At 34.1% G+C, this 20,844-nt stretch overlaps 1 non-coding gene across 1 annotated transcript; it reads left to right on the top strand.

Annotated features, from left to right (window-relative positions):
- Positions 1–259: 259 nt before the first annotated feature.
- Positions 260–333, top strand: Trnan-auu. The gene has a single exon. It is a non-coding gene; the product is annotated as a tRNA-Asn (tRNA).
- Positions 334–20,844: the final 20,511 nt, after the last annotated feature.

Genomic DNA, 20,844 nt, shown 5'->3' with positions numbered 1-20,844 from the left:
ATTTCTGATATAATACATAATTTAAGTATAAAAAATAATAAATAAGAAGAAGAAATAGAGTTGACATATGGGTCGACCATAACTAGGATTCCATGAAAAGACTCTGAGCTTCAGGGGTTAAGAAAAGGACAAAAGGAACTGGAAGATAGGCGAAGGCAGTGACTTGATGGAATCCTGCCAAAACAGCAGTTACAAGATATGCCTGGTCAGGCAGATGAGAAAGATGATGGGTGAGGATGTTCGAGATGAGTGGATCGAAGTCACGATAGCTCAAGTGGTTAGAGCAGCGGCATATTGAGCCGAAGGTCGTGGGTTCGAATCCCGCTCGTGACACTAGCTTTTTCATTTCCACCAATACATAAAAACTATTACATAAAAAGATTAATTAATTGAAATAAGTTATTTGGTCAATCGGACCACGAAATATAATAGATGTGTACCTAAATTTAAATCTCGTCATTAAATAATAATAATATTAAAAATAATCGTATGTAATAATTATGAATAATTTTTATTTATTTATCCTAAATAAGTTTAAAAAAATAATCCAAACGGTTATTTTTTGGTAATATTCTAAGAAAAGAGGGTTATTGACTTTCCCTCTCTTCATGGCAAAAGGAGAAATTTACTGACCGTTGTGTAATGACAGGAACGAAATTATATCATATCAAATTACGAGATTGAGTCGAATATAGGAATGTCATATCACTTATCTTCTTGTCAAATGTTGAATTGGTCAACACTGATCACTTATTGGGTCCGTCCATTCTCGCTGTTTACGTTACACGTTGATCCAGTAAATTGACCAGTATCGATAAGTTCAGCATTTGTTCATCTACTCATAGGCCAACCAACACCAACTTTATTCTTATGATGTTATTGATTTAAAAAAATGCTAATAGTACTTAATCATTTGTCATGATGTGTGAATCTCTAGAAAATAAATATAACATGTTACTTTAGAAAAATATATTCAAATCAAAATTATATTGTATGATTACATAATAAAATTATATTAAAAATTATACGTTGAGCCTGTTCATTAAGAATTGAACACTCTTTTTAATTAGACCAATATAAAAATATAAAATAGGGCCTTGACAAGTGAAGATTTTCTGGGGAAAACAGGTTTTTATAAACATTCGAAGGTCAAAGACGTCAAAAAATAAAATTTGATAAATGAGAAAAATAAGAATAAATTGTTGCCCAGGAGGATACGGCTATTTTTCCGAAGATAACAATGGTGCGATAAATGATAATAACTGTTTAAGACATATTTTGCAACGAAAAAAAAATTATGGGAATAGGAATAATTCGCCTTGAAGATTTTCACACAGATATCGTATCGCAAGGATCTTGAATAAATAAAAGGCGGTCAACTAATAAACGGTTGAAAAAAATAAATTTACAAAAAAAAAAACATTTAAAAAGATCTCATCAATATGAATCTGTTTACTTTAAACTCCCAGTGCTATAAAACTTTATTTAAAAAGGAAGAAAAAATAAACATAAAAAATTATCACTTAGAAATGTTTGGTCGATAACTTAACCGTTTGTACTCTTTGACGAAGGTTACCAGTAGAAATATTGCAAAAAATCAATTTCGGCCAACAGAATAATTTAGCTGTAGTATTATCAAAGTACATATTCTCGTTTCCTAAATCTTAAGTACAGATATTAAAATCTATATCATGATATTAATAGAAACATTGTCGAGTATTAAAGAAAAGAAGTTTTAAAATTATAAAATATCAAATAGATTTTTTAAATATTCATTGTTTTGTTATTGCTTGTCATTAAAATAAGACAAATAATATTTGTTCAGAGGAATTCTTAAAAATTGATATTGCTTTAAATAGTAGTTAGAACAATATGTAGTTCTATATATTTTCAGTAAATTGTATATTCACACATTTAACTCCTCTGTACAAGAGGCGCTTCTCTTTGTGAACTCAATGTCATCCTTTCTTGAGCAGAATCAAAATTGCTCTTTCCCGATGTTGCTGAATCGTTAGATTCAGTTATGGCTCCGTGGTTTGCTGAGAAAATTTAAAGGCTTTCCTTTTTTACATACGTTTTAGTACTTAAACCTTACCTGATACTGCTGCTTCTCTGAGGAGAGTGTCTTTTCTTCACATATTCCCAGTAAAGCGGGAGTCCTCCAGGGGAGCATCCTTGGGCCCTGTCTATCCTAAGCCGACATTCTGTACTCCCTGACAATATTAAACGACATATCGCTGACTACAGTCAACCTGTCGTTTAATCTTGATCCTTCCCTAGCTAATTATAACACTCAATTCCAATTAAAACTTCTGCTCCAATTAAACCTCTTGATCTCGCAAATGGAGGTTATAAAACGTATATAAACACAAAATAGCAAAATCTCACTGGCACTCTCGACAAGACACGCAAGAATGGCACAATTACACAGAAGAAACACTTTGAGTGAGTAGAAATACTTTGATTGAATATATAAAAAATATATTTTTCATTGTATAAATTCACTTGTCCACATCCAAAATATAATTGTTATATGTATGTTTGTAAATCCCAGGCCCTGAAGATGATCTCAATAAAGATCGAAACGTTGGCACGATAAAGAAAATGTTTTTCTGAAACTTACATCACACCAGACCGCATCTCACGATTTCTAAATAAATTACTTGTTTTGTTACTTGACCGTAGATCTTACACACCTCTCAAAAACCTGAATGCAAGCTAAATATGGGCGATTAATAATGTCAATAAAATGTTGAACTAATTGACACTGGCCGCTTTATTGGAATTGTCTATTCACGCTGGTTTATGTTTCCTTCACATGCGTTTCAATATCACATCATCTTCAGTGATGAACTGTCATTATAGCGATTCGACCATTACAACCAGTTCATCCACTCATACATCTGATACAGCCTATTATTATTGTTAATATAAAAAATAAATAGAAAGACTGTTTAAAACTTAGTCAGAAACCCACATTAAAATTATGAGTAAATTTTAACACTTTCTTAAAACTAAGCCCTATGAGAAGGCATTATCCTCACCAGATTTTATTGCAAATATAAATAATTGTCCTTACAGAACACTCTTGTACGTGCGTTATATCGTATCAGTTTGGCCAATTCCATGAGAATAAATATTAAAATGTGCAATTATTAGCGCTATAAAGTTAATATTGTACTGATTTTTAAATCAAACATTTATTGTTTAATATAAAGTATTACATGTAAAAATAATATGGTGTATAACTCTTCTAAACGTAAGCTGGAAGATTAGCTGTCATGTTCCACACAATATTCTTGTCAATATAAAAAATGAATAGAAATGGACTAAGGCTGTTACCATGAGGAACCTTTGGTGCGTGTGCGATTGTGTGTCAATATACACTGGGGTGTGTAAATGCTATGGGAATAAAATGTGCAGTAGAAATAATAGAGTGAGGTGAGTATGTCGATTCACTTTTTATAAAGTATGGTTCTTCTCACAGATTTATCTCTAGTAGATTTTAATCTGTGAGTAGAACCATCCTTTACAAAATGTAAAATGTGCAGTTGCAAGTTCAACAAAAAAGTTGGTGCTTATTTTAAAATCTGACAATTTTAGAATTAATAGTAAAGTAAATCCATTATATTTAGTATTATATAGTAAATCCATTATTATTTAGTATATCTATTGACCAAATTATTTATTTCAATTAATTAATTTTTTTATGTAAGGTTTTGATTGAAATGAAAAGCTAGTGCCACGAGCGGGATTCGAACCTACGACGTTCGGCTAAATACGCCGCTGCTCTACCACTTGAGCTATCGTGACTTCTGCTGCACCACGATCGAAATCAATCTTAAATGGTATTGCTTACATAAAAAAATTTAATTAATGTAAATATTAAATGAAAAAATGCAATTTAATATCCTGACAAGACTTATAAAGGATGATCTGATGATGATGATGATAACTGATAGTTACTATTTTTCAATCCTGTTGGTATCCTCCTATTTTACTTAAGTTGGTAACCTTCCATACATGTCAAAGCCAGTGTTGTTTTCAAGACTGTAATAATCGTAAAACACTCTTTAAAACTTAAATCTAGATCGGGACTATCTATACAGGATGATCCAACGGCTCGAGATAGTAGGCCTCTTAATCACCATGGTTTGTAGATTGTCTTGAAAAATCGGTCTTGTTAGATAATAATCTTCGAATCGTTCTGTATCTCTATCGCCACGTTGCCAGTAACAATCACTTCTTAACGAAAATTGCGATTCTAAAACTGTATTTTTTTTTAAAGAAAATTTAAGCTTTTTTATTGGTTTTTAATATTTTTTTGTGAATTTTTTATCTGCCTGGGGTTAGTTAAAAGGATAATTCTGCTATGTGTATTGAAAAAAAATAATCGTAAATATGCTTTAATTTTCGTGACTCGCAGGTTGAACGGGAATTTTTCAAAATTAGAAACGTGTAAATCAATTGAAACTTCACCCAGTCATTATGGATACTCTATCATAGAAAAGTTGGACGGAGAAGTAAAAATGGTAAAAACGTGATGTAGGAAGTGTTTTTGCTTTCTATAGGTAGATCTCTTCGCAACATCATTTAAGGCGTGTTTCAATGCTGCCCTTCTGCCCTTTCGAAAATCCTAGAATTTCGCTCTTGTGCCCTGAGGCACGCGGAAATTTAACATCTTATAAAACGAGGTCGTCGATTCTTCAAGATTAGAAATAGAATCTCGGGAAAATTGCCAGGTTAAAATGCAGTTTGCAATGTGCAACCGCGTTTACTCCTTGGCGGTCAAACCAATAGAATATATTTCAGGTTGATCGAAGATAAAGGCTTTTGCTCTATTATTTCCTTTCATGATTTAACAGGAAGTTGGTAAAGCTTCTCAAAACGAACGTTAAAAATTGAATATTAAATTTCATTTGATTATTACGTTTGGGCACAAACGACTGTCTGCATCTGCGAAAGTAAATTAGTTACGTTGTAAATTAACGACAGTTTACAAAAGTTTAACCAAGTTTATACATTCCAATTAACTTTACATATAAAGAAATATAGAAACAACGAATAAGAAATATTTTTTGTCCATTTGTTAAAAACATACATTGTTCAATCTATATGACACACAATTAAATTTGGCTCTAAATATAATTTACCGTACACATTGCTCTTTTTTTCTTAAATTTAGTTAGTAATCAAATAGCAGGTAAATTCACCAACTGAACAAAGCACTTACGTCAGGACATAGATTTCATTTCAGATAATTTCACTTATATTTGTACGTTGTATCAATCGCTAATGGATGCAATGATAAACCAACCCGCAAAATAAGTAGTTCTTGTACTTTGTTCTTAGGTTGGGGTAATTAAAAAAAACTTTCATTTTCATTTAATTATAACTCGTCTTAATTGCTACAACAGTGGGAGACATTATTTAGGCTTTATTGGTTATACATGCAACATAATATAATTAATTTGATCAATTATGACCGCTAAACAGATATGGATTAATATAATACAATTTTTACAGAATAGTTGGAATGTAGGTAGACTTGAGAACAAATCTACATAAGGTCTACCTTAAGAAAATTTCAGCATACATTTATATGCTTACAGGTATGTATATATACGTATGTTCAGTACATTTGAGATAGTCATGTATTGCCACATGAAAAATTTTTATTCTATTGACTGGAAACATTTTACACAATTTAAAAAATAAATACAACCGTAGTAACACAAAATTGGTCTATCAAAAGGACTAAAGGAAGAAGTAAATTTAAAAATTTCGATTTTCACTTAACGACAATCAATGATATGAAAACCAATTTTGAAAATAAAATTGTACGTCATCTATTACCTATCCGTCTCTGTGCAACTATTAACCGGAATTTTCAGACAAATCGTCTATGATTGTTAGAGTATTCTTCAGATGAATATGGAATAAGTCATTGATATATATTTGTATATAAAAAAAAATATATATATATAATAAACATAGGCCCTAGTATAGATCCCTGAGGTACCGCAGGTGCAATCTTTTATTAGTACGTAAAGACAATGATTTGAACATGATTTGAATTCGCCTTGTTTTGGATCAGTAAATATTTAATGTATTCTTTTCATGGCATATACTGCAATTTAGATTTATTTACAAATAACATCGAGAAATATCGAGTACTCTGGGGTGAGAGTATGTTGAGTAGAGTTAGTGAAAGTAATTTATTAGCGTGAAGGTTCATTCTTCGCCCGGGCATTGCGTAGGTTCCTCTACTGTCCGGGGGCAGCGCACCCGTCGCTAGCGGTAGGATGTGGGAAGCGTGAAGAACATTATGTGTTATGTGTATATGTTTTACTTCTTAATAACAATTTGACAACCTAAGGTACCTTTGAAAGGTTAGCAAAATAAAAAAAACAGGAGACTAAATATGAGAGAGTCAACGACAAAGATGCGCGAAAAAAACGAAGAACTTTCCCTAAAATCGCAGAGGGTGACGATGCCACTTGTCGGCCCAAACATAATACATACAGTTAACAAATAATAATGAATATCGTAACGTTATACCACTCAGAATTTGCGATTCTCCAGAGATGTCATGACAAATTTACATAATATTACGTGTAACCCGAAAGTGCTAAAATGATTACCTTGTGTACAGCTACCAACAACCAAAGATAAAAAATATTGTTTGAAAACCTGTTGTATCTCGTTTTAAGTGTTGATACCAGATTGCAAAATTTTTAGCCCTGTTTATGATCCACGTTAGTTATATTGGAGATAACCTTGAGTATTTAGATACGTAAAATTGCTCTTGGCTTGGAATTGTGGAAAATTTGAACTAATGTCGACACAAGTACAAAGATGTCAAAAAATCATTCATCAAAACAATACACTTAGATTTAAAACTATTTAATAAATAAAGCAGTGCTTAAAACAATTATTTGGTGAAACTTATATGCGTTTACATGTGAAAACTTTGTTCTTTGTTATTTTCAAAAAATTCTGGACAATTTCAGTTTTAGTTTAACCTTTTGAAGTTTTTTTAAATCCCTTTATTATTAAAATTTCAATAACTTTCTGCCTCCTAACACTTTTCGCAGCAAATACCAACGTGTAAGGATTTGCCATAAGAGTTGGCGACATTTTTAAACATGAGATATTGCAACAGTTTTGTTATTAACTGTTAAGTAATAATAATTAAGTATGTAAACGTTGGTTTTTGTATATTAACTTCTTACTTAACCGATTCTAATTTCATATCATGCACAAATAATTGATGTGCACTGGATTGAGAAATCGCTCAACAAACGACATTGATAAATATTATAATTAATGGTTTAAATTAATATTTCGAACGTTACAATCTTGAGAACCAGTTGCTTTTAATTTAACCCAAAAATTGGTTTTAATTTTTAATATGATGACAAAATTATACCCTTGTTTGTTATTTAATTTATGATAGTCAAATTTAATGAGGCAAGATTAAAAATAAAAGAAATTGTGTCAGGCAATGTAGAGAAAATTTGGATTGTATGTTTGAGCAACCGAGTTTTGGCACTAACTATTGATGGGGGGAATTAGTAATACAAGATGAAATAGAAATTAGTAATTGAACCACAATATTAAAAACATATTTTGATATTAGTATTGTGTAATTTTAATTAAATTATCTTTTACATCTCAAACGTTTTAAATTATAAGGCTTTCTGAGTCATGCAATTGTCCTACTTGGTAGAATATCAAAGGAAAAATCCTTCATCGAGTCTTCTATTTTCTCTATATTTATATTCTTTTTTCTTCGAGCTTTGCGAGAATGATGATGGTCCTTCATTATAGACCTTGTTTGAAAAATAATCCTCGAATCTTTTTCATTTGTACGTCCTAGTACCTTTTTACTCCTAGTACGAGATTACATTCTAGGATAAACAAATTTTGGTGCACACTGATGCTTCGGACAAAACAGTGATTTTGGCTAAAAGCTGTGGAAATTAGTGGATTTTCTTTACATCATCGACATCCGTACTAGTTGACAGTGAGACTAATCTTTTCAGAATCCGCTTTCTTTAAATAATCAAAAACAAATAAACAACCAAAAAGTTTTGCAATAAACCTGCTTTATATTATCAAAAGTTATATTTTTTATTATTTGAAGATCGTGAGATGCGGTCTGGTGTGACGTAGGTTTTAGAAAAGCATTTTCTTTATCGTGCCAACGTTTCGATCTTTATTGAGATCGTCTTCAGGGCTCGGAATGTTTGTTTTCTGTGTAGATGTGTCATTCTTGTGTGTCGTGTTGAAAGTGTACTTTGAGCCCTGAAGATGATCTCAATAAAGATCGAAACGTTGGCACGATAAAGAAAATATTTTTATAAAACCTACGTCACACCAGACCGCATCTCACGATCTCCAAATAAACATTAACTAACCGTCACTAAACACCACACGTTAAATTTTTTCCTCATTTTCTTAGATTCTTAAGTTATACGGTTTTACTCCTAGGTACTTATAGATCAGCGTCAGTTTTACTTTATCTTATAGGGTGTTTCATAATTTAAGATTGCAGATATCATACAAAGTTAATATAGACGGTTTTTAATTTGCATATTTTATTGACTATCGTGGAGCCAAGATTGAATAGTTTACGACCTACATCCCCAAACTAATTAATTATTGATTTATTTTTTCAGAAACATTTTTAGATAAAGAATAAAATTGAAAGAAATATGAAAAGCAAAGCTTACAATGAACTGCCTCGTCTCGTCTTGTAATCATAGAATGATAACGAGTATAAAAATCCTTAAGGAGTGAGAGATTAAAATTAAGCTTTATTCTTTAATAATAAACCAGCTGGACAATTTTCTAGATTCTAATTTGCTTGTTCTTTGCGGCCGGAGGCTTTAATTCTCCTTGTAAACGAGGGATGGAGGATTGGGGTGTAATTATCTGTTGGAAGCTTTGACGGTGGGGGCAGTTGACCCACTGGGGGGACATCGACCCCCGGCCCACTCCTACCCGACACCTTGCCACTCTCTCAGCTGATCCTAGAAGGTCAAACCCGATCAGCACGCGAGGCCCGGGCTTATTATCATCCTACAGAGTTTAAAAGATGCAAATTTTTTTTTTCTCTTCCTCTCCTCGGGTCAAGTAAATGCATAAACGAGTTTGGCTTTTGCGTTATTATTACTATGCATTATGCAAATCGAGTACAAAATGATGCGTTGGCCCAAAAGTTACATCCGAGGAGATCAACACTCACGACGTTCTCTTTCTACATTTTCGTACCTTGGTTTTCAGAATTGGACTTGATCGGTTCATTTTAAACAAGTGAGATAATCGCCAACTTCGTATCGTTTGATAACCAAACAATGTTGGTTATCAATGTTGGAATAATTAGATTTTTAGAACAAAGCCTTAGATCCACGCCATCTCTAGTGAATATTATAGTGTTGGCCCAGAGATGGTCAGGCCATCAGGTCTACGTATGTTAATACCTACTGCCTGAAGTTAACTGCGAAAAAAGCTGCCGGCACTCTCAACACGACACACAAGAATGACACAACACAGAAAACAAACACTTTGAGCCTGAAGATGATCTCAATATAGATCGAACGTTGGCACGATAAAGAAAATGTTGACCAACGTCACACCAGACCGCACCTCACGATCTCCAAATAATCACTTCTTAATGTCATTTTTTCAAAAATAATACTAATATATATTTGAATACTGTACATGAAATACACCTTACAAATTGTTCTAATGATACAAAAATCCTGTAAAAACACAACTAGTGCTGCCAGTCCTGCAACCGGAGGAAATGTATGAGAAGCCAGCCAATGGTAGCACTCAGTTCGTCATCGAGTTCAGACGAGGAGGTCAAGGGGCCATCGCCGTTGATGGGAAGAAGTGGAGAGGGCTTAAGCAGTTAAGATAGGTTGAAAGATTGGAGAGAAACTTGAGGAAACGGGAGCGGATCAGTTCTTTGGCGGAGGAATGTTGAAGTCATTGTGTAAGGTTAGAGACGTAGTAACATGCTTGGAAAATTCATCTGTGGACTTTTGATTGGAAAGCTTGGATTCGTTTGATGTTAAATAGCTATGGTACTACTGATGTACTTACTACTAATGGCTGTGGTACTCGATAGCTCCACTCCGTAAGTCCAAATAGTTCGATAGGTCGTTGCCACATTAATGTCGCGAAAAGAGTATGTATAGCGGAAGCAGGTAGCATTTTGCTTTTTGGTTGCTGCTACGAAGAAAAATAAAAACAGCTCAAGAAATTAAAAATTTGACTAGGCTGGTTCAAGGAGCATATAATGATGTATGCCTAAAAGAACTATCAAATGTTGGGAAGGATCTCTATTTTCGATTTGGCTGTCGTGAAATTTGCCATTAAACCTACTGGACTGGTTGATTATTTGGAAGAACTGTCAGTTAATCGGATGGAACTGAGAAACGATAAAACTAATAACATCCAAGTACTGGAGAGCTGGAAAAATTGTTCCGTTACTTAAGGTGAACGTTTGTACATGACGTCGCACATGCAAAACTGACAGATAAACTGATCGCTTATGGGGCCCTACAAACAACAAAAACATCTATACCGAATAATTAGACTTTTCGATTTTGGCTTCACGCCATCTCTATAGAATAGTCATGGTTGATCCCCAGACGGTTGGAGCAACAGATATAAAAACGTTAAAAACCTTCCATCCAAAGGCCACTGACCAAAAGAGCTTACTTCATCTATCCGTTTACCATAATCCATATCGAAAGAAAAAGGTGAACGATCAACTGAACTGTGCGTGCACACCCAAAGTTCAGTTTGACATCGTTTCCAGATGTTTTCGTTCAATTGTGTCAATTTCATTTAATGTTTTTGGTATATATCGCAGATTGTATGTGATATCAGTTATAATGAATAATCAATATTTTCCCTATGAATAAAACGCAAAAGGCCAGCTGGAATAGGAGGACCCAGTAAAGTGATCAGTAAGCTACGAAGAAATAATAAAATCGGAGTCAAGGTGCATTTACTCTGCTATTGTCGGCTTCGTTGATAGAACTGTAGTGAAAATTTAAATAATACTATAATAAAACAAATAGAAATAATAAAATAAAAGACAGTGGCTCTGGCCTATGAGCTGATGCAAAAAAAAAAGAGGTGATCAGTATCATCGCTCAGTTCATTAAGAATCCATCCATTCGTACACCAACCAACTCCACCGCGTTTGATTACTAGCCAAAGATAGATAGCTTTTCTTAAGGGTAACCCGGTTCATCGATTTTTCGTTAAACGACGACCGAACTCACTGTATAGGACTATTAGAACAATTAGAATTAGGCAGAACTATGTTGCTTAGCCTGTGCTTGGGAGTTCAGTACCCTCCGGTCAACTTAGTTTGCTCACTGCTGTTATTTTAAAGCAAAACTTTATAATGGCTGAATGGAATAGGGAGTTCATTTTTACATTCAATAAAATGACTTCCTGTATGCTCTACTCGACTTCAAGTAAGTTTAAATCGCAATCTCCTCTCCTATCCAACAATTCCTTCTTTTTGTTACTCTGCTTTTCGAGTTCTTCTTCCTCTAGAGCAAAATGGCCATTTTCTTTAGTCTCATGCCCTTCTCATTACAGCAGTACAGAGAAAATGGAGAAATTGAAACGCAAAATTTAATTAATTTTTAGTAAATATAATATTATGCCTTGATATCGTCTAATCATGTTGAACCTTTCTTGTTTGTCACATTTGTTCCAGCATATCCATATGGTCAGTGGTGATCTGTGAGATGGGCTTAAAATTTTCTTATTTGCTTAGTTGTATAACGTTAAATTTTCTACGTAAATGTACAGATTATTTTTTTCTAAACTAACAGAAATTGATACAATCATATCAATCTAATGTATGATCTATGTAAGAAGAAGGCAAAATACCAAAAAGCAACTGGCAAACAAAACAGCAAGAATAGGCGGACCAGGTTGACCAGTATCGACCGAACTACAAACAAATTACATTGGTTAGACACGATTTAGATTCAGGTTTTAATATTGTATTGTATAATGTCATATTGAAGACGTAAGGCATGCTCTTCACCTCGCAGGCACAACATAAATTTAATTTTATTCTGGCAATGTTAACAAAAGGACAGCAACTGTTTTTTTCATGAACAAACACTCGATTTTCGATTAAATGTATGCCTCCATATGAAAATTAGGTCGCCTTTATGAAAGGGCATGTGTGAAAGTGTATGAGGATTAGTCACATCGGAGATACACGTTAGAGGTGCGATATATCAGCGATAAAACTTTTTTTTGATCATTTGATAAATACCGATCCTTCTAAACTTCGATTTTGTAGGCCTAATACATTCTAGCTAAACATTATCTCATGAAATTCAATTTCTTGAATTGCCTATATTAACAGACGCTATTATTAAGCTGTCTTACGTTAAATCGACATAAAATTGTATTTCGCTGGAAAATATCTTATTTTTAAACGTCCCATTGAATTTCTCTATTGACCCGACAACGCCAATTATTCTCAGTTTAATCCAATTTTACTTTGTGAATGATTTATTATGCTTCCTCAGTCAATATTTAGCGAGGGGAAACCAAAATTGCTTAAGATAATCGGAAGGGGGGAAACTCGAGAAGGCCCATCTATATTAATGTCATATAATATTTTATTTACCTGTTTCTGCCATCGTTATATAAGGAAATATTATATTTAAACACTGGAGATGTTTAAGTTAACTTGAAGGTGGTTTTCCAACTTGGCAGGAACCTGTATATATTAAGAAGATTTTCCCTCCTTTTTTTAAATAAAAAGAACTATAAGTAGGACTGATAATGAACATTTTCGCATATCCATCATTCTGCTTGTTGTACATATCTACTAAGAAAATCACTAACGCACATTTCCCACAATTAAAGTTAAAATACATATGTTAATTAGTGATGAAGTTTCTGAAAAAAAAACACGTTGAAACTCTTGAAATCCCATGAATTGACCAATATCGACTTTGCCTAATTTCTAATGGCTAAACAAAAATATATTTTTTAAATTTTATTGTTAGACTGTCATGTATATAGATGATTTTTTTACGTTTATATTTCTTAGAATCATTAACTTGATACATGAAAAGTAAAGTGCTCCAAGAAAAAAGAGGATTCTGCGATTGATAAACGAAGTAGTCTAGTTTTTGTAGGTGTGATGCTCGAGGAGAAAAAGAAATGGTTTGGGAATAGTAGAGGTTCTACTTCATTGAATTCTTCGTGGTCGAAATAGCTAATCTGTTTCAACCAAACATTACGTATTCAAAAAGTTTGCCAGAACTTTTAGTTAGCTTTGCGCGAGATGAATATTAACAAGAGTGTTTCAACTTTCACGAACAATTCTTGAAGGAATCGCAAAATTTAACTTTAACTGTGGCCCAGGCGTTGTTAATTCTTGGTAGAGTATTAGCCAATTAAAATTTGAACCATTACGGATAATGGTTGATCTTCCAAAAGTCATTTGCATCATATAGATTTTATATATTGTAAAAGCACCAGCAGGTGCATAGGATCGGATCGATGGGTCCAATCGAATTTTGGTCTTCCAGTGCGCTCAGTTATGAAAACCCTTTCGTGAATAAACAGATCATTATTCAGGAATGCCTATAAGGCGGACAAAGGTCGGGATAATTGGTTCCATTACTGATTTTCTTTGTTTAGCCGAAAGTCTTCCCCCATCCTGCAAATCGTTTGTTCACGAGAAGACTTTCCCTGGGCGGTAACAATTGTTAGGAAATATCTCGACAAAGGAATATTTTTTATCCCGTAATCAAAAGAACAGAACCGGTTGCACTGAGATTCCGGAACAGTAGTGATAAAAGCCGTTTTACAGAGAGTGAATTGTCATCGTTAGTTTAGTATGAGCCGGGGGAATCGAGTTATATCGCCTCGCAAATAAGCGATAAGGCGTGTATTGTCCTACATACAAGGACCATATACAAATGTAGATATTTATTCATTCAGAAAGGGAAATATGTCAACATCATAAATGGATTTTCACAATCTTTATTTGATTTCACATCTCAAGGCTTATAAATCTGTAATTAATTCATAAACTTAAATCTACACATGTATGTACCTGGCAGTATTATACATACACAGAGTTGAGCCTAACATTCCTCTCAGTCCGACGATTCCAGCACTTGAAATTTACAAAAAATAATTGCATCGAGAATCACCCACCTCTGGTCGGTCTTATCCGTCCAGCCGCCGGGTCGGGTTCCAGGGGCTATATGATAGCTATGCCATTTCAGCCTCGAACCAATCAGTTCCTAAAACCAAGCCCATTCGCACTCTCACTCACTTTTAAAATCAATCTTTCTTAATACACATTCACTCAGGGTGGTGGAGTACTGGATATTACTCTACTTTACGCCTATTGTATAACTAACCTAATTGAGGGTATATGGGATGCTTGGACAGGCATTTCTATGGGAGGTCGCACAAACTTGTTATTCTTCGAGGGTTCCCTAACAGCTGCACGATATAGCTGTGTTATCAGCTTCTGATGTGTTATCAGAAGTTGTTCCTTATATGTCACAATCGGTGACGTTTTTATATTTATGCTAGACAATGCAAGGCCCCACACGGATCTTTGATGACTACTCGGAATGGGCTTAAATTAAAGTTTGGCGTGGCCAGCTTGTAGTCCCGATTTACCCCCTATTGAACACCTTTGGGACGAGTTTTGGGAAGAGGGCAAAATGTCGCCTAGTAATGCAGAGAGTTTGCAAGATTAAGAATGGTGCTGTTGGAGGAATATGTATAAAAATATTTCTGAGCACTACATTCAATACCTCATAAAATCGATGCCACATCGAATGCAAGCGTAGATCAACGTAGAGAAGGAAATATTCCATACTGAAGTGAATATTTTCTCCATTGTTACCATTTTTGGTAAAATTATTTTCCTCATTTTAATTTTTTATTTAAGTTGTTTATTTAGCTATATCTTATCATTTTTCTTTCAAAATATTTAGTAAACAATAAAAAATGAAAAGTATAACGATTGCAAGTATTTATTATTAACAAAAACGAGGGTGGTCACTATTTTTTGCCTTTCAGTTTATGTAAAATAAAACAACCCTGTTTCCTCTAAAAATCGGATCAGGGGACCAGAGCTCAAGCGTGGGGTGACATTCCTACATGCTCTCTGTATGGAGACAAGGAGTTGCACCCTTCAATTAGGTGTGCCTCATCGAGAAACTTTTCTCTACAAAAGTAGGTATCAATGTGTCACCTTGCATGTCCTATCCTTAATTGGCTGCCACCTTCTTTAAATAATATTTTAACGCAGTCAGGTGGCAGGATAGGGGTGTTTAAGTCCAGAGGTTGGAACGTCACTTCCTTGGCACTACCCTTCAGACCTATGCGTCCAGGAACCCAGAAAACCTACCTCTCGACAGCCGTTTTGTCGAGACACTCGAGTTAGTGGAATCGTGGTATTTCTTCAAAAGAAGAACAACGAGCAGGTCGACGGAGATTCTGTCTCGGAAAGCAATAACTGGCTGAAGGAGTCGGTGCAGACAAGGTACGCAGAGCCAACTCCATCGTCTCGAATCGTCAAAGGAAATTTCATAGATTAAGTAATAATGACAAAATTCTGATTATGTATTATGTATTTTAACCTAGATTCGATGTAAACTTTGTACCCTATTGCAGCAATCCCTGACGACTTCAAATTCTTAATTAGCAATTTCCTCTGTATTATCCTGTAATTAATATTAATAGCTAGTAAATAACGAATGATTGAAATCAGATGCTAGAAAATAAATTAAACGGGATTAAATTATTTTAATAGACGAAAGGTAACTGTAGCAATTAAATATATAAAAAAGAGATAACATGTCAAACCAAATGTGTTTAAAAATGTCATTATGATTATCACGTTTAATACATATTTATAATACGATTACATATTAAACTGCTCTATAAAATAAAAGTTTATCCCTAAAATGAAAACGTAACCATTTGCGTTTAGGGAGATTACTCTTTTAACGAGGTTAGGGTTATCTTAAATGTCCGACCCCCTCCCCCAGAGGTTTATTGGCAACGTTAATTAACTTTATTATAATTATTATAGCCGGCTTTATTGGAAGTGGAGCAGTCTTCTACAAAGTCGAAAAACCGACCCCTCTTCGCCAAAATTACCGGTGGACAGGTTGGACGTAAAAAAAAGGAATCCAATCTCTTTCTTCGCGTACTTTCACTGAAAATGTCCTCCATTCATTAGCCAAATTGTCTTTGAAAAAGGTCAAACCGTTTTGATTTATAAACGGTCTCTTGAGGATAATGGTTTAAGTGTTAGCTCATAGACAACTGCAGTTATCCACGGAGAGTAGACATAATTTACGACCTTCTCAATATTATAAACGTACGTTTGTAACGATGGAGAAATTTTTTTAAAGGTCATTTTAAGTTGTTCTGTACTTAACACGATAGAGGGTAGAATTAGCTATCCTTGCTTCTATTGTGTTAATCAACTTCCAAACAAACTATAGATTTAAACCAAATTTAAAAACAATTTATCCAACATACTAAAGCATAAATAATTCTTACGTCTTTTCAACAATAAAATCCAAATAATTACTGTTATAGTAATACTATATTTTACCCGCGACTTCATCCACGCCATTCTAATGCCATACAGAGTGCTAGTATGGTATTTTTCAAATTCTTCTCTTCTTCAGATCAATTCGATTTATACAGGGTAAAAAATTCTCTATATTAACTCCTTAGGGATGAAATTTCAAAAAATCCTTTCTTAGCGGCTATCCATGTCATTATAGGAATGCACTTTTGAAATTTCAGCCCTTTAGATCCAACGGTTTGGTCTGTGCGTTGTCTATCAGTCAGCCAGGGTTCGATTTGACATATGTAGATTATCGTTGTTATTAAATGGTGAAACATTAGATAAACATAGTGGTCTATAAATTAAAAAGATTTAGCATAAACTTCGAAGTACTTCTATCTTTATATTTAAATTCCATTAAATTCACTATTTTTCGTGGTCCGCTTGAATAATTAATACCATTCAATTAATTAAGGTTTTAAGTTGTGATAAAAAAGTCAGTTTCACGAGCGGGATTCGAACCCACGACCTTCGGCTTGATACGCCGCTACTCTACCACTTGAGCTATCGTGACTTCGATCCCCTCGGGCACTAACTTCCCATCTCAACCCCTCCTTTTTGCCATTTTTCAAATGTCGTGTAATCGGATTGGATTCTCCGCGACAAATGAAATGGCCACGGAGAGCTTTAGTGAATTGTACTTCATTTCAATTCATTAAATTCACTATTTTTCGAGGTCCGCTTGACCAATTAATAACATTTAATTAATTAAGGTTTTAAGTTGAGATAAAAAAGTCACTGTCTCGAGCGGGATATTTAATTTTGTGCGTGATTAGGCACCCGGTGATTGCAATGCAATTTTTATTTTTATTCTTAACGCTCCGGATTACGCGACTTGCACCTCAAACTATCTTAAAAACAAAACGATGTATACAATAAGTTTCCTTTACTAATATCGCCAATAAAACACCAAAAAAAGAACGGGCAGTGGTTGTTAATAGCCCTAAATTTGACCTACCGAAGTTTAATTCCAACCCCATCAATTTTTCAAGTCTAGAATCGTGCAAAATTCTTCTGCAATGAATAAAATAACACTCAAATACAGCTAAAACGTAAACAGCCAAGCGAAACTGAAGGTTTTAGACATTCAACTCCAAGCTGATCTGGGATTGGCTGGCATATCTCCACCTACTGAGGAAAAGGGTTTATGTAGGTAAGTCTGATGCGGTTGCCAGGACACGACAACATTGAAGTCAATGAACAGGATGATAATCTAAAACAGGCAGGATGATCTCTCACATCCTTTTGACAAAAAGAGCAATTTGGAACACCCCAAAGCATGCTAAAATCGGAACTGAAAAAACGGATGGAGAATTTACTATAAGAAGTTGTTTCTCAACACCAATGAAACAAAACTCCTCCTCTCCCAGTAAGCAGGAATGAAATAATATAATAGGCCTTTATACAGGTCATTGTCCGTTTAATTACCACTTGGAAAAATGGGAAACAGACAGAAATCTGCTAACTCTTTAATGTAATGGAGAGATATCGGAACGCAGAGCACCCAGAGAAGGTAAAGTTACTTTGGAATAACGAACGCCTAGGCAAATAAGCGAAGAAGAACCCACGAAAGTAATTAACTGTCTTTTGGTAGTGCACTGTCTAGGGTATATATCTGAATAACTATCGATTAACGGTCACTAACCTCTACACATATATAAATAAGGGTCAATTACAGAATATTTTCTTAGGTCGCAGTGGAAGAAAGGGAGACTATAATCACCAGTGCCCCTAGAAGGGAAAAAGTATTCTTTCCAACATTTTAACTGTGCGAGAAGAATCTTACAATTAAATGGTTAATATTAAGAATCGCTGGTCATAACTGATAATGAATCGTCTTTCTTTGTTTTATCATGGCAAGACCCACAAAAATTAGACAATATCTATGTAATGAACTAGATTTTTATGTCAAACTAATTCTGATAACAAATACTATTTACTTTAATACGGTATTTTTATTTTGTTAAAATCCATCTATGTATGGAGAGTCAAAGTTTTGGTCGATAGATTTTATACGTCTGTTCTATTTTCTAAGGCAGCACTGTTCGTTTGTTACAATGTAATAATAACTAGTTAAACAGAACCCACGAAGATGTTTGAAAAAGGATTGTACACAAGGCCATTTTTATACCAGTCAGATTTCGTTTAGATAAAGAAGTAACAGAGTGGGTCCAAGGACAAAACCTTGAGGAACTTCAGTTGGTTCATTTCATATGAATTTGTTAAACTGACCTAGAACACTTTCAATTTTTATTTACAACTTTAAACGAATCGTAAGCATATTTTACTTTTTGTAAATGATGGTTCTACCCCTAAATTATTAACCTGTGACAAGAACCATCATTTACAAAAAGTGACAAAATGTTTTTTTCATATTTTATTATTTATCTTGGCAGCGTTAAAAATAATAAAACCGCTTTGTTTCAATTTCCAGTAGGTTCAGCAAGTATAAAGTTCTGTTGAATCTTTCCTTGATTATAGTATTGATAAAACTCAAAAGGTGCTATTTATAGTAACCTAATCACAGATTTGGTGAAGTAGGCTAATCTCTAAGGGTAAGTTTTGCAAAGTACGTGCTAAAATCATTTTGTTATTTAAACTGGCCAATCTTTTAAATATTTTTTTACACTAGTAATAATGAAATATTAAAACATTACGGTGGTCTAACTTAGTCCTGATATTAAAATTTAAGGTTAATAATTAATTAAGAAACATGTTAACTGACTTTGCCCTTTAGAAACTTTTGTGTAGTGATGGAGTGAAAAAAAACATACAGGATTTTTTCGTTTTTCCTTATTATTTCTTTTAGTTCTAGTAAATTCAATTTTCAGCGATTTGTACCTCTGATCCAATTCATCGGGTCCAATTTCTCTCTATTTGCGAAAAACGAGCCCGACGCGTTCATTTCGCACCTATTATCCATTTCCATCACGCGACATTGAATTCATAAACAAGAGGAAACACGTCATTCTCTAATTCTATTTCCTAGAATTACACCAAATTGCTTTCGATTCGCCCTTCCCCTCCTTGCCGATCTCCACCTAGTCCCTATAGTTACACGAAAATGTCATTTACCCCTTCTGAGGCGGATTGGGATAACTGCGTACTGTAAACATATTTTGCTTCGTTTTATAATCGCTCTAATTTGCGAAAACCGCATTTCAAACTCATAAAGCGCAGAAAAAATACAAATTACAAACCGATATTCCAACTTTTTCACAAAAAAAAGATGTTGCTGTTTCATCGAGGTTCAAACAAAATTTAGACTAAAGAGATTCTGTAATGATGAAACCCAGAACTTGTTCAAGCGGGTGGAAGGTGTCTTACATGTCCGTTACTTTCATGAAAGTAAGCGTTAAGGCTTGCTCTGCCTCTTTTCCGACATAATGAGAAAGTTTGAAAACGAAATGTTTAATTATATTCACAAGGAAAACAGAGTCACTTCCAGGCCAGTCGCTCTTTGATTTGTTAAGGTAAATTTCAGTTGAAACGTTATTATTTTATCTACGTATGTTTTCTTTGATCTTTAACTATTATACATTCAAAGACAAATAGACCGGTCACCGGAAGTATTTTGTTGTTTATTTCAAACTTCGCTGAAAAATAAAAAATGGCCACCCTTAATAGTTTTAATTGCTTCTTAGACAATCCTCCATGGTTTGTATTACAACAGTATTTGGTCGTTTTAAAGGATTAGAGTTAAATTAAACATAGGTAAAATCTCCCACTTGGGTTTACAGTTGGATTTTGTAAATAAATCTGTGATTAGACAATCTCTACTTTGTTGGTTTTTCTGTAAACCTACTTTCTAACAATCCGGTGGTTTGATTTTTTTTTAAGTTGTATCATTTTTAAGTTTAAAATTTGTTTGAGTGATGGTTTTAAGTGATGGCACAAGCGAATGTAGCCAGGGTGCTTATCATTCCTAGAACAACCGTCCGAAGGTTCATTTAGTGCTACCAAGATTCTCGAAGTTACTCAAGAAGGCATGGGATCAGGTCGTCATAGTGTCACATCACAGAGAAACGATCGTTTTATTATGTCGAACTCCGTAATCGACATTCTACCATTGATGAGATGAAGTTAGTAGAAATGTTAATGTCAGTTTAGCACTGTAGGGCGAAGATTTTCAGATGCTGGATTACGTGCGAGAAGGCCTG

This window comes from Cimex lectularius, unplaced genomic scaffold, assembly GCF_000648675.2.
Source record: "Cimex lectularius strain Harlan isolate CLEC.00 unplaced genomic scaffold, Clec_2.1 scaffold96, whole genome shotgun sequence".
NCBI lineage: Eukaryota > Metazoa > Arthropoda > Insecta > Hemiptera > Cimicidae > Cimex > Cimex lectularius.
The sequence above is the reverse complement of the archived record's forward strand: the minus strand, read 5'-3'. Positions and strand labels throughout refer to the sequence as shown.